The sequence below is a fragment of the Canis lupus genome, chromosome 9, assembly GCF_048164855.1.
Source record: "Canis lupus baileyi chromosome 9, mCanLup2.hap1, whole genome shotgun sequence".
NCBI lineage: Eukaryota > Metazoa > Chordata > Mammalia > Carnivora > Canidae > Canis > Canis lupus.
Window position 1 is genome coordinate 72,571,963 of NC_132846.1, and position 13,558 is coordinate 72,585,520.

The window sequence follows — 13,558 nt, forward strand, 5'->3', positions numbered from 1 at the left end:
TCCTAGCATATCCCTTGAGCCCCTGACCTTGGGCAAGCTTGCCCTTGTTCCTTCTAGAGACACGGGATAAGGGTAGAACTTGAGAGAGAAAAATTAGCACTTTAGGATTCCCTAAAATTAGAAGATTCAAAGGAGGAGTAGGAGTAGAAGTTTGGGAGGAAAACAGGAAATACACCTGGAAAGTGGAAACTTTCCCTGTAGATGGAGTGTGGTGAATGAGGCTGGAGGCAATGGGTCTTCTCCAAGCTCAGAACCTTGACTGGAGCCTTGTTAAAGCTGCAGCAACCAGTACACCTGCATCCTGCTGCCAGGGCGGCTAAGCCACTGGGAATCACAGGGGTTGGAGGACAGCCCTGTGGCTGACCACCAGCAGCTGCTGTGAGGGGTAGACCAGTCAAGATAGGGATGTGCTTTCACCCTGAGAACATTGGGTGTCCCCAAACAGCCTTGGCTGTTCTGAAAGCACAGGGTCCCAGATCAGAGTGTGCAGGCCCAAATCCCTACCCCAGAGGCAAGAGAAGCTGAGTACCCAAGAGTAATGGAACTTTGTATTCTCGAGACCAAATCTCCCATATGGAATCTAGGTAAAGATCAGCACCCAGGAGGGGTCCCTAGAGGTTCACAGCCTGAGTGGACACAGGGTTTTTCTGTTCTGGCCTCTTGGTCAGGGGCTTCAAACATTGAAGAAAAGCATCTTCAGATGTAGTTAAAAGTCATAACTGAAGTTTGTTGTTAAAGAACTCCTACTAGATGTGGAGAAGGAGATGGTTTTCCAAGGAGTCACATAAGAACGGAATTATTGGGAACCTCACGCAAGTCTGTAGGAGGACCCAGGGATAGCAGCTGGTCCAGCCTTGTGGACACTGGAGCAGCTGGGCTAGAAAGTATTCCTCCAAGGCACTGCCTGCCCTTCTGCTCTCTAGGTTTCTCTTTCCACTTCCGGAGTTTCCTGGCCCTCTAGAACTGCAGTCTCCTTGTGATTGGCTTTCTTAAGGTGCTCTGTGGCCTTGAAGCTTCTGTTCCTGCTGTTTAATGCTCAGACCTTCAAACTTCCTAATTCAAATTCTTGTTGGTGTATGTGGTATGCTTCACTGATTCTCAACTTTTTGTCTGGTTGATTTGGCTTCCAGCTGTTGTAAGCTCTATTGGTAGCTCTAGTCAGCTGTGGCTAAGGGGCAAGCTTGTCACAAGGGATTTGAAAGTGGCTGCCAGAGGTTGCCTTACAGTAGGGATTGGTGTTGGGAGTCCTTGGAAACATCTGCAGCACATTGGCTTTCACCAGGACTTCTCTCCATGATTAGCAGACTTTCAGACGTCTGCCAGGCTGCTGTGGTGCCTCATATGAGCAGTCTACCAAACAGCAAGTGGACACTGCCTTGTGAGCACCCAGCACTCTGCGAAGATCCACACCCCATGGACAGAGCACAGTGCCAGAGAGATCTTAAAATCTGATAGACAAGGCACAATTAGTCTTTAGGAAGTCATTAGAGGTTACCTGATAAAGGAGTGATCTTGCACAGTTGTGATTTGAGTCTGCATGAAAGGCTGTCAAGGAGGGTTTCCTGGGGCTGGGACAGTGTGAAGGGGAGGAGTCACTGAGATAAACCGCATCTTCTGGGCCACAGAACACCTCAAGTGGTGGAGCCACAAGGAAATTGAAAAGCACTTTATGTGAGGAGAAACAGGCCAGGCTAGCTCTAACATAAGGGACGTCAGGAGAGGGACAAGTTGCCATAAGGAAAGAAGGTGGTTCAGCTTGGGATGTGAGGAGTTTGAGGTGTCTTTGGCCTACTTAGGAAGAATCTAGGGGGCAGCTTGATAACAAATCTAAACCTTGAGGTCTTGATTTGGGAGCCATATCTGTCAAGCAACAGCAGAGTCTTGTGGAGAATTTCTATTTTTCTCTCCCCCCGTAGACAGATATCTGCAAAAATATAAACAAATCTGATTTCCTTGCATCTCAAGTATCCAGAACTGGACTTAGTGCCTTGATGTTTCTGTGGGTGGGTAGATAAGTAGGTACATTGGCAGATGGGTAGGTGGATGGATGGATATTTGGGTGAATGAATAGATGGGTGGATAGGATAGGGGAAGGATAGTTCAGTGAACAGGTGGCTGACAGCATGCTTTCCCCTAACCAATTCATACTATATAATTTTATGTGAAAATCAAGAGTTTTCGTTTTTTCCCTTTCCCTGTTCTTCTCATGAAGTTAGGAATGTCCAGGGACATGTTAACTAAATTTACAAAATAAATAAAAATTAAAAATAACTAAGTACACTTTGAAAGGATGCCTGGCTGGCTCAGTCAGTGGAGCATGTGACTTGATCTCTGGATGGTGAGTTCAAGCCTGATGTTGGGTGTAAATTTTAAAATTTTAAATTTTAAAAATACGTATATAGGGCAACCTGGGTGGCTCAGCGGTTTAGCACTGCCTTCAGTCCAGGGCCTGATCCCAGAGACTCAGGATCGAGTCCCACGTTGGGCTCCCTTGCATGGAGCCTGCTTCTTCCTCTACCTGTGTCTGCCTCTCTCTGTGTGTGTGTCTCTCATGAATAAATAAAAATCTTCTAAAATAAATAAAATTAAAAATACATATATAAGTAGGCTTCGTGCCCAGCGTGGAGCCCAACTCAGGACTTGAATTCATGACCCTGAGTTCAAGAGCTGGATGCTGATGCTTAACCAACTAAGCTTCCCAGGGACTTCTGAAAATATATTTTTTTAAGAAGTAGAACCTTAAAAAAATAATGGACTTCTTGCTAAGATTGTGGATTGAACCCAAACTGACCCCATTTTCTTGCAGGACTGCACCGAAACATTACTAAAGGGATAAAATTAGCATTGAGGATTCTAGGAAGAGGGCAGAATAGGAAGCACCAAGAACCTGCCCCCACCTAGGCAACAACTGCACTGACAATCTGAAGTAACAGAAGTCCGGGAGTCTGTTGACAGCTTGCAACTTCCAGAAAACCTGGATAGTAAACAGTTAATTTTGTTCCATTTCAGATCCTAGCACAGTAGTAGCTACCCATCCTCCACCCCCATATGTAGGACAGGAAATACATACACATTACTGTGCACACATTACTGGAGCGGCCTGCACACGTTGCAGGAGCCAGCATAGGCCAGAAAGACCCTGTCCTCCAAATACAAGGTTCTGTTCTCTGCTGCTTCCGATAAGACTGCAGACAAAGAAGGAAGCACAATGGCTTCCATTGTTGCACCTCCCCCCATGTTTGCCAGCCCTTTTTCAGGCTGAAGTGACTTCCAATGGATGTAAAGAGGTGGCACCCCCTGCCACCTTCATTTTTCTCATCTTTGCCTTTTGGGGGCCAGGTATCAAAAAGGTATCATTCAAGACTAGGATGTTGAAAAACAATTGTGTTCTCAAGGGAAAATTAGTAGGCGACCACACGAGTTCAGGGAAAGGCGTGGACTCAAAAAAAAGACCTGCAAAGACTTTATGCTTCAGGGTGGCCCTTGGCACAGAAACAGCCTATAACTAAATATAATCTGTATTTTAAAATAATTACAATAAAACCCAGCGAGTCCTGGGGTTGGGAAAGAATCTGATTTCCAAAGTTAGGACTTTTATTAGGTTTAATGTCCACTGTACAACAACAACAACAAAAAAAGGTGTACTAGGAAATAGGGAAGTATGAGCCATTCAAAAGAAAAAATTCTGAAAAAGACCTGATTGCAAATCATATGAATTAAAAGTTTAACCATCTAAAAATGGTTAAAGAACTAAAGGGGGAAAAAAAAAACTAAAGGAAGATGTGGAGAAAAGTCAAGACTATTTCAGAACAAAATAGAAGTCAATAGAGATAAACCTAAAATTTTAGGAAGTTGAAAAGTGCAAAGGAAATTTAAAAATTGACTTGGACTCAAAAGGCAGATTTGAGCATGAAGGGGGGGGGGATCAAACTTACTAAAATACTGGAAGTTAGTCTGGAAAAAAACCGGTTGAAGAAAAGTGAACAGAGCCTTAGTGCTGTGGAACACCATTAAGATAACATGTCGGAGTCTCAGAAGGTAAAGAATACTTAAATACTGCCTGAAATTTTCCCAAAGTAAATGAAACAAGCTCAACATCCAAGAGCCTCAACAAACTCCCAAGATAAACAGAACCACACTGAGATGCATTATAATCAAACTATCAAAAACCAAATATTGAGAACAAGAAAAGCAAATCAGGGATTATATCCACGTATGAAACATATGAAATGATCTGAATAGAGCTAAAAGAAGAAAGAGCAATACAGTAACAATAGAGGGCTTTATTGCCCCACTTTTATCAATAGATCATCAGACTGAAAATCATTTATTTAAAAAAAATCATTTATTTCTGCTTTGTTAAAGCCTTCTTTAAGATTGAGAATTTGAGTTTGAGATGATTCTTTGAGTGTTTGGTAGAATTCACCAGTGAGGCCATCTGGTCCTAGACTTTTGTTTGGTTGAAGGTTTTTGTTTTTGGTTTTTTTTTGTTTTTTTTTTTAATTTTTATTTATTTATGATCGTCACAGAGAGAGAGAGAGGCAGAGGCATAGGCAGAGGGAGAAGCAGGCTCCATGCACCGGGAGCCTGATGTGGGATTCGATCCCGGGTCTCCAGGATCGCGCCCTGGGCCAAAGGCAGGCGCCAAACCACTGCGCCACCCAGGGATCCCAGGTTTTTGATTACTGATTCAACATCCTTACTAGTAAACAGTTTGTTCAGATTTCTATTTCATCATGGCTCAGTCCTGGCAGTTTCTAATCTCAAACTCAAATTCTCAATCATTCTCAAACTTCCAAAAAATAGAAGAGGAAGGAACTCTTCTAAACTTATTTTATGGGGCCAGTGTTACCCTGATAAAAAACTAGTCAAGATTGCCACAAGATGAGGTACCCGAGTGGCTCAGTCATTTAAGTGTCTGCCTTCAGTTCAAATTATGATCTCTGTCCTGGGATTGAGCCCTACAACAGGCTCTCTGCTCAGTGGGGAGTCTGCTTCTCCCTCTCTCCCTCTGTGTGAGTGCACTCTCTAAGTCTTAAAAAAAGATGCCAGAAGAAAAAATTGCAGGCCAATATCTCTAATGAACAAACATGCAAAAATTCTCAACAAACTATTAGGAAAGTGAATTGAAAAATACATTAAAAGGATTGTACACCATGATCAAATGGGATTTATTCCAGAGAAACAAGGATCCAGGGTTCAATATTCACAAATTGGTCAATGTGATACACCACCTTGCCAGAGGAAATAATCACATAATTATCTCAATGCAGAAAAAGCATTCGACAAAATTCAATATCCATTTATGATTTTAAAAAACTCAACAAAGCAAGTATAGAAGGAATATATTTCAACATTATAAAGGCTATATATAATAAGCCCACAGCTAACATCATACTTGATAAAAAAACTAAAAGCTTTTCCTAAAAGATCAGAAGACAAGGATGCCCACTCTTGGGACTTTGATTCAATATAGTATTGGAATTCCTAGCTAGAGCAATTAGGTAAGAAAAGGCGTCTATATTAGAAAGGAAGAAGTAAAATTGTGTATTTGCAGATGACATGATACATATAGAAAGCCCTAAAAATCTCCCTAATCTGGGGAAGTAAACAGATCTGTCACCAAAGTTCAATACAAGGATGTCCACACCAAGACACATAGTAATTAAAATGGCAAAAAGCAATGATAAAATTTTAAGGGAGCAAGAGGGAAAAAAAAAGTTACATACAAGGGAAAATCCCTAAGCCTGTCTGTGGGTTTCTTAGCAGAAACTTTGCAGGCCTGAAGGGAGTGGTGTGATATATTCAAAGAGCTGAAAGGGGAAAATCTACAGCCAAGAATACTGTCTCTGGCAAGGCTATCGTTCAGATTAGAAGGAGAGAGAGAATTTCTCAGACCAACAAAAACTAAAGGAGTTCATCACCACTAAAACAGCCCTATAAGAAATATTAAAGGGGACTCGGAAAGGAAAGTGGAAGACTAAGACTTTTTTCTTCTTTCGTCTTTTGCTTTCTTCTTACTTTTCGCAAGAATGAAAACTAAAAAACACAAAAGCAGTAAAAATAATTCTGTAAAAATCAAAGAATTTGTAAAATATAACAGCATATGCCTAAAAAGTGGTGGGAGTAAAGAATGGGTTCAAATTTAAACCACCGTCAATTTAACATAGACTGCTATACACAGAAGATGTTATATACAAACCTAATGGCAAGCACAAATCCAAAACCAGTGACAGATCTGCAAAGTAAAAAGAGAAAGAAATCCAACTATATCACTAAAATGAAGCCAACTAACCATAAGAGAAGAGAGCAAGGGAAGAAAGGAACAAAAAACTGCAAAAACAACCATGAAACAAGTAACAAAATGGTGATAAATACATATCAATCAATAATTACTTTGTAAATGGATTAAATGCTCCAATCAAAAGATATAGGGTGACGGTGGATTAAAAAAAAAAAAACTACCATCTATATGCTGCCTGTAAGAGACTCGTTTCAGACCAAAAGACACACCTGCTGAAGGTGAGGGGATGGAGCCCCATCCAATCTGAGGCATGATGGGCTTGGAAGGTCAGAGCTGAAGCCTGAAGGTCAAAGCTAAGAAGTGTTCAGAAGCCAAGTCATTCGCATACAGAAACATCCAGTTAGGGGAGCCTGGGTGGCTCAGCGTGGTTAAGCATCTGACTGGACATGAGCTCAGCTCAATCTCAGGGCCGTGAGATCAAGTGCTGTGTCAGGCTCTGTGCTGAGCATGGAGTCTGCTTAAGACCTCTTTCTCCCTTTCCATCAATCCCTTACCCTCCTGCCACCCCACTACTTGTGTGAGCACATGTGCTCTCTAAAACCACAAAAACAAAAAACTCACAAAGTTAACCTATCAGCAGAGTTGGGAAGGCCAAGCAGAAATCAGCCCAGCAGGGGCTGAAACAAAAATAAAGACCAGAGATCCATGTCCTGAGCAGAATCATGACAGAGCTGGAGCAGCAGCTCCATGAGTTCTGTAAACAGGTGCACCCTCCTGGAGAGTCGGTTCAAACTAGATGGGACCCTGGAGCCTTTGTTTGTCAGCTTATTACCAGTTTTAGGCTGAGATGGTCCGTTTGGAACCTTACAGAACTAAACAAGAAGACATTTGTGTTATTCCTAAAACTGGATGCATCTGAACTTCTTGTAGGTAATTTCTGCTTCCCTGGTTCCTCCAGTCTGAATGGGTCCAATCCTTGCTGAAGAGACTTGTTTTGTTCTTCTAAAACAACAGATTTTCTTTTCTCTTTTTTTTGGCAGGGGGTGGGGATGGAGAGAGAGAGAGAGCGCTCGCACACGAGCTGAGAGTGGAGTGGTGTGTAGCAGTAACAGAAGAAGAGAGAGAGAGAATCTTAACCAGGTTCCATGCTCAGCATAGGATCTGGATTCAGGGCTCAATCTCATGACCCTGAGATCATGACCTGACCTGAAATCAAGAGTCCGATGCTTAAGCAACTGAGACACCCAGGGACCCCTAGATTTTTTTTAAAGATTTTTATTTATTTATTTATTTATTTATTTATTTATTTATTTATTTATTTATTTATTTGAAAGAGGGAGAGCAAGAGGGGGGAGGAGAGGGATAAGCAGGCTCCGTGCAAGGAGCCCGGCAAGGGACTCGATCCTGGGACTCCAGGATCACGCCCCAGGCTGAAGTCAGGTGCCAAACCACTGAGCCACCCAGGGATCCCCCCCAAAGTAGATTTTTTTTCCAAAGTAGATTTTAAAACAAAGATGCAACAAGGGACAAAGAAGGACACTATATAATAATAAAGGGAACAATCCAACAAGAGTACAGTATAATAAATATCTATGAACCCAACATGGAAACACCCAAATACATAAAACAGTAGCAAACATAAAGAAAACAATAGTAATAAAATAATAATAACTTACATTGATGGACAGATCGTCAAACAGAAAACCAACAAGGAAACAGTGACTTTGAATGACACACTGGACCAAATGGATTTAACAGACATATTCAGAACATTCCATCCTAAAACAGAATACACATTCTTTTCAACTGCACATGAACATTCTCCAGAATAGATCACATATTAGGCCACAAAACAAGTCTCAACAAATTTTTAAAAATCTAAGTCATACAATACATCTTTTCTGGCCAAATGCTATGAAACTAGACATTCACTACAAGAAAGAAAATCAGGAGGGATGCCTGGGTGGCTCAGCGGTTTAGCACCGCCTTCAGCCCGGGGTGTGATCCTGGAGTCCTGGGATGGAGTCCCACATCGGGCTCCCTGCATGGAGCCTACTTTTCTCCCTTTGCCTGTGGCTCTGCCTCTCTCTCTCTCCTCTCTCTTGTCTCTCATGAATAAATAAATAAATCCTTTTTTAAAATATCAGGAAAGACCACAAATATACATGGAGTTTAAATAACATGCTACTAAACAATGAATGAGTCAACCTAGAAATCAAAGAAAAAATTAAAAATTACATAGAAACAAATGAAAATGAAAACACAACAGTCGAAAAACTTTGGGATGCAGCAAAAGTGGTTCTAAGAAGGAAGTTCATAGCCATATAGGCCTACCTCAAGAAGCAAGAAAAATCGCAAATAACCTAACCTTACATCTAAAGAAGCTAGGTAGGGCAGCCCCGGTGGCACAGCGGTTTAGCACCACCTGCAGCCTGGGGTGTGATCCTGGAGACACAGGATCGAGTCCCACATCGGGCTCCCTACATGGAGGCTGCTTCTCCCTCTGCCTGTGTCTCTGCTTCTCTCTTCACTCTCTCTGAATGAATGAATAAATAAATCTTAAAATAAATAAATAAACAAACAAATAAATAAATAAAATAAAGAAGGTAGGTAAAGAATAAGCAAAACCTAAACCCAGCAAAAAGAAGGAAATAATAAAGATTAGAGCAGGAATAAATGATACAGAAACAAAGAATTGATCAATGAAACAGGAAGTGTTCTATGAAAAGATTAACAAGGGCAGCCCTGGTGGCGCAGCGGTTTAGCACCACCTGCAGCCTGGGATGTGATCCTGGAGACCCTGGATCGGGTCCCAAGTCGCACTTCCTGTGTGGAGCCTGCTTCTCTCCCTCTACCTGTGTCTCTGCCTCTCTCTTGCTCTCTGTGAATGAATGAATGAATGAATGAATGAATGAATGAATGAATCTTTAAAAAAAATGAAAAGATTAACAAAATTGATAAACCTCTAGCCAGATTCATTAAAGGGGAGAGAGAGAACCCAAAATCACCAGTGAAAGAGGAGAAATAATAACCAACAACAAGGAAATACAATTGTTAACAGAATATTATGAAAATCTATATGCCAACAAATGGGCAACTTAGAAGAAATGGATAAATTCCTAGAAACATAACTCTCTAAAACTAAAGAAGAAAGAAATAGAAAATTTGAACAGACCAATTGCCAGCAATGAAATGGAATCAATAATCAAAAAACTCCCCAGAAATAGAAGTCCAGGACCAGACGGCTTCACAGGCAAATTCTACCAAACTTCTTTTTTTTTTTTCAGATTTTATTCATTAATTCATGAGAGACACAGGGAGAGAGGCAGAGACATAGGCAGAGGGAGAAGCAGGCTCCATGCAAAGAGCCTGATGTGGGACTCAATCCCAAGACCTCAGGATCATGACCTGAGCCAAAGGCAGACACTCAACCTCTGAGTCACCCAGGTGCCCTCTACCAAACATTTAAAGATTTTATTTCAGAGAGAGAGCTCAAGTGGGAGGGGAGGAGGAGAGGGAGAGAGAGAAGCAGACTCCCTGCTGAGTCTGATGTAAGAGCCTGATGCCAGGACCCCGAGATCATGCCTGAGCCAAACACAAATAGCAGTTGCTTAACCAATTGAGCCACCCAAGCGCCCTTCTACCAAACATTTTTTTTCTACCAAACATTTAAAGAAGAATTAATACGTATTCTCAAACTATTCCAAAAAATAAAAGAGGAAGGAAAACTTTCATTCTGTGAGGCCAGTATCACTCTGATATCAAAACCAGATAAAAACCACACACAAAAAAAGAACTATAGACCAATATCTTTCATGAAAATAGATGTAAAAATCCAACCAAAAATTTTAGCAAACTGAATCCAACAATACATTAAAAAAATCATACACCATGGGCAGCCCGGGTGGTTCAGTGGTTTAGCGCCGCCTTCAGCCCAGGGCCTCATCCTGGAGACCCGGGATCAAGTCCCACATCAGCTTCTCCCTCTGCCTGTGTCTCTGCCTCTCTCTCTCTCTCTCTCTCTCTCTCTCTCTCTCTCTCTCTCGTCTCTCATGAATAAATAAAATCTTTTAAAAAAATAATACACCATAGTCAAGTGCAATTTATTCCCAGGATGCAAGGCGGTTCAATATGTGCAGAACAATCAACATGGTATGTCACAACAAGAATAAAAAGGATAAATACCTTATGATCATTTATATAGATTCAGAAAAAGCATTTGACAAAGTACAACATCGATTCATGATAAGAAAACCTGGGGGGTGCCTGGGGGCTCAGTGGTTGAGCGTCTGTCTTCAGTTCAAATCATGATCCCAGGGTCATGAGATCAAGTTCCGCATCAGGCTCCCTACAGGGAGCCTGCTCCTCCCCCTGCCTGTGTCTCTGCCTCCCTCTCTGTGTCTCTCATGAATAAAATCTTAAAAAAAAAAAAAAGAGAGAGACACATAAATCAACAAAACAGGATAGAGAATCCAGAAATATACCCACACATATATAGTCAATTAATTTACAATGAAGGACCCAATAAAATACAGTGGGGAAAGGATAGTCTCTTCAATAAATGGCATTGGGAAAATTGGACAGCCACATGCAAAAGGGTGAAACTGGACCACTGTCTCACACCATACACAAGAATTAAATCAAAATGTTAAAGATTTGCTCTCTCTCTCTCTCTCTCTGTCTCTCTCTATCATAAATAAATAAAAATAAAATCTTAAAAAAAAAAAAAAAAGGGATCCCTGGGTGGCGCAGCGGTTTAGCGCCTGCCTTTGGCCCAGGGCGCGATCCTGGAGACCCGGGATCGAATCCCACATCGGGCTCCCGGTGCATGGAGCCTGCTTCTCCCTCTGCCTGTGTCTCTGCCTCTCTCTCTCTCTCTCTCTGTCTCTCTCTGTCTATCATAAATAAATAAAAATAAAATCTTAAAAAAAAAAAAAAAAAATGTTAAAGATTTGAACATAAGACCTGAAACCATAAAACTCCTGGAAGAAAATATGCCTCTTTCACATGGATCTTGGTGATGATTTTTAGTGAGTTTTGAATCTTGAATCTGACATTGGATGCAGAATCAACAAAAGCAAGAAAAAACAAGTGGACTGAATAAGGCTAAAATCTTCTTCACAGCAAAGGAAACCATCAATAAAATGAAAAGACAACCTGTTGAATGTAAGAAAATATTTACAAAACATGTATCTTATAAAGGACTAATATACAATATATATAAAGAACAGCTACAGTTTAGTAGCAAAATAAACCACAAAAATCCTATTAAAAATTAGACATTTTCTGTAAAGCAGACATACAGATGGCCAGCAGGTACGTAAAAAGATGGTCAACATTATTAGTTATCAGGGAGATGCAAATCAAAACCACAATGAGGCAGCCCCAGTGGTGCAGCGGTTTAGCACCGCCTGCAGCCCAGGGTATGATCCTGGAGACTCGGGATCGAGTCCCATGTCGGGCTCCCTGCATGGAGCCTGCTTCTCCCTCTGCCTGTGTCTCAGCCTCTCTCTCTCTCTGTGGGTGTTACTCATGAATAAATAAAGTCTTAAAAAAAAAACACACAAGTATCACTTCATAACCTGTTAAAGTGGCAATGTCAATATTACCCAAAAGAAGTAGTTATTTAGGATTATATCCTAAAGTCATAACATTATAATTCAAATTTACACACTTTGGGGGCACTTGGGGTGGCTCAGTAGTTGAGCATCTGCCTTCTGCCCAGGTCATGATCCTGGGGTCCTGGGATCAAGTCCCACATCATGCTCCCTGCAGTGATCCTGCTTCTCCCTCTGCCTGTGTCTCTGTCTCTCTCTGTGTCTCTCATGAATAAATAAAATCTTTTTTAAGAACCACAAATTTAGGGCAGTCCCCGTGGTGCAGCGGTTTAGCACCGCATGCAGCCCAGGGAGTGATCCTGGAGGCCCTGGATCAAGTCCCACATCAGGCTCTCTGTATGATGCCTGCTTCTCCCTCTGCTTCTCTCTCTCTCTCTGTCTGTCTCTATGAATAAATAAATAAAATCTTAAAAAAAAGAACCACAAATTTATACCACTTTGGCTCCAATAGCATACTCTGCTCCTATTCAGCACCATTACCATCTCTTTCATTTACTGCTGTCAGAAATCACACCTTTAAGCATTGTGTGTCCAACAATATAAGCTAATAACTGTTTCTTACTCGCCTTTTTAAAAATATTTTATTTATTTGAAAGAGAGTGAGAGAGTGCACACAAGAGTGGAGAGGGTCAGAGGGAGAAGCAGACTCCCCACTGAGTGGGAAGCCTGATGTGGGGCTCAATCCTGGAACTCCAGGATCATGACTTGAGGCAAAGGCAGATACTTAACCAACTAAGCCACCCAAGAGCCCCTCATTAGTCTTTTAAATCATAGAAAATTAAAAGTGGGGTTACAAACCAAAAATCCAACAATACTAGCTTTTACAGTTGCCCATGTATTTACAATTACTGGAGATCTTTATTTCTTTGAGTCTTCAAGCTAAAAACCTAGAGTCTTTTCATTTCAGCCTGAAGGAGTCCCTTCAGCATTTCTTGTAGAACTGGTCTCATGGTAATGAACTTCCATAGCTTTGGTTTTTTGAGGAGTACTTTAATTTCTCCTTCATTTTTGGAGGACATTTCTCCCAAATACAGGATTCTTGCTTGGCAGTTGCTTTTTTTTTTTTTTTTTTCCTTCAGCACTTTAAATATATCAATCCATTGCCTTTTGGTCTCCAAGGTTTCTGATAAATTTGCTGATAATCTTATTGGGAATCCCTGTCTGTGATGACTTGCTTCTCTCGTGTTGCTTTCAAGATTCACAGGGATCCCTGGGTGGCGCAGCGGTTTGGTGCCTGCCTTTGGCCCAGGGCGCGATCCTGGAGACCCGGGATTGAATCCCACGTCGGGCTCCCGGTGCATGGAGCCTGCTTCTCCCTCTGCCTGTGTCTCTGCCTCTCTCTCTCTCTCTCTGTGTGTGACTATCATAAATAAATTTAAAAAATTAAAAAAAAAAAAGATTCTCTTTGTGGTTTGAAATTTTTATTATAATATGTCTTGGGGAGTCTTTTGAGTGGTTCCATTCATGTCTGCCATCAAAGTTGAGCTGTCAGCTATTATTTATTCAATTAATATCTTTGTGCCCCCTTTCTTTTCCGTCTGAGGCACCCACAATGCATATGTTGTTCCCTAGGTTCTCTCAATTTTCTTCAATCTTTTTCTTTCTGTTCCTTAGACTCAATAATTTCCATTGTCCTATCTTCAAGTTTACTGATTCTTTCTTCTGACTGCTCAAATTTACTTTTGACTCCCTCTAG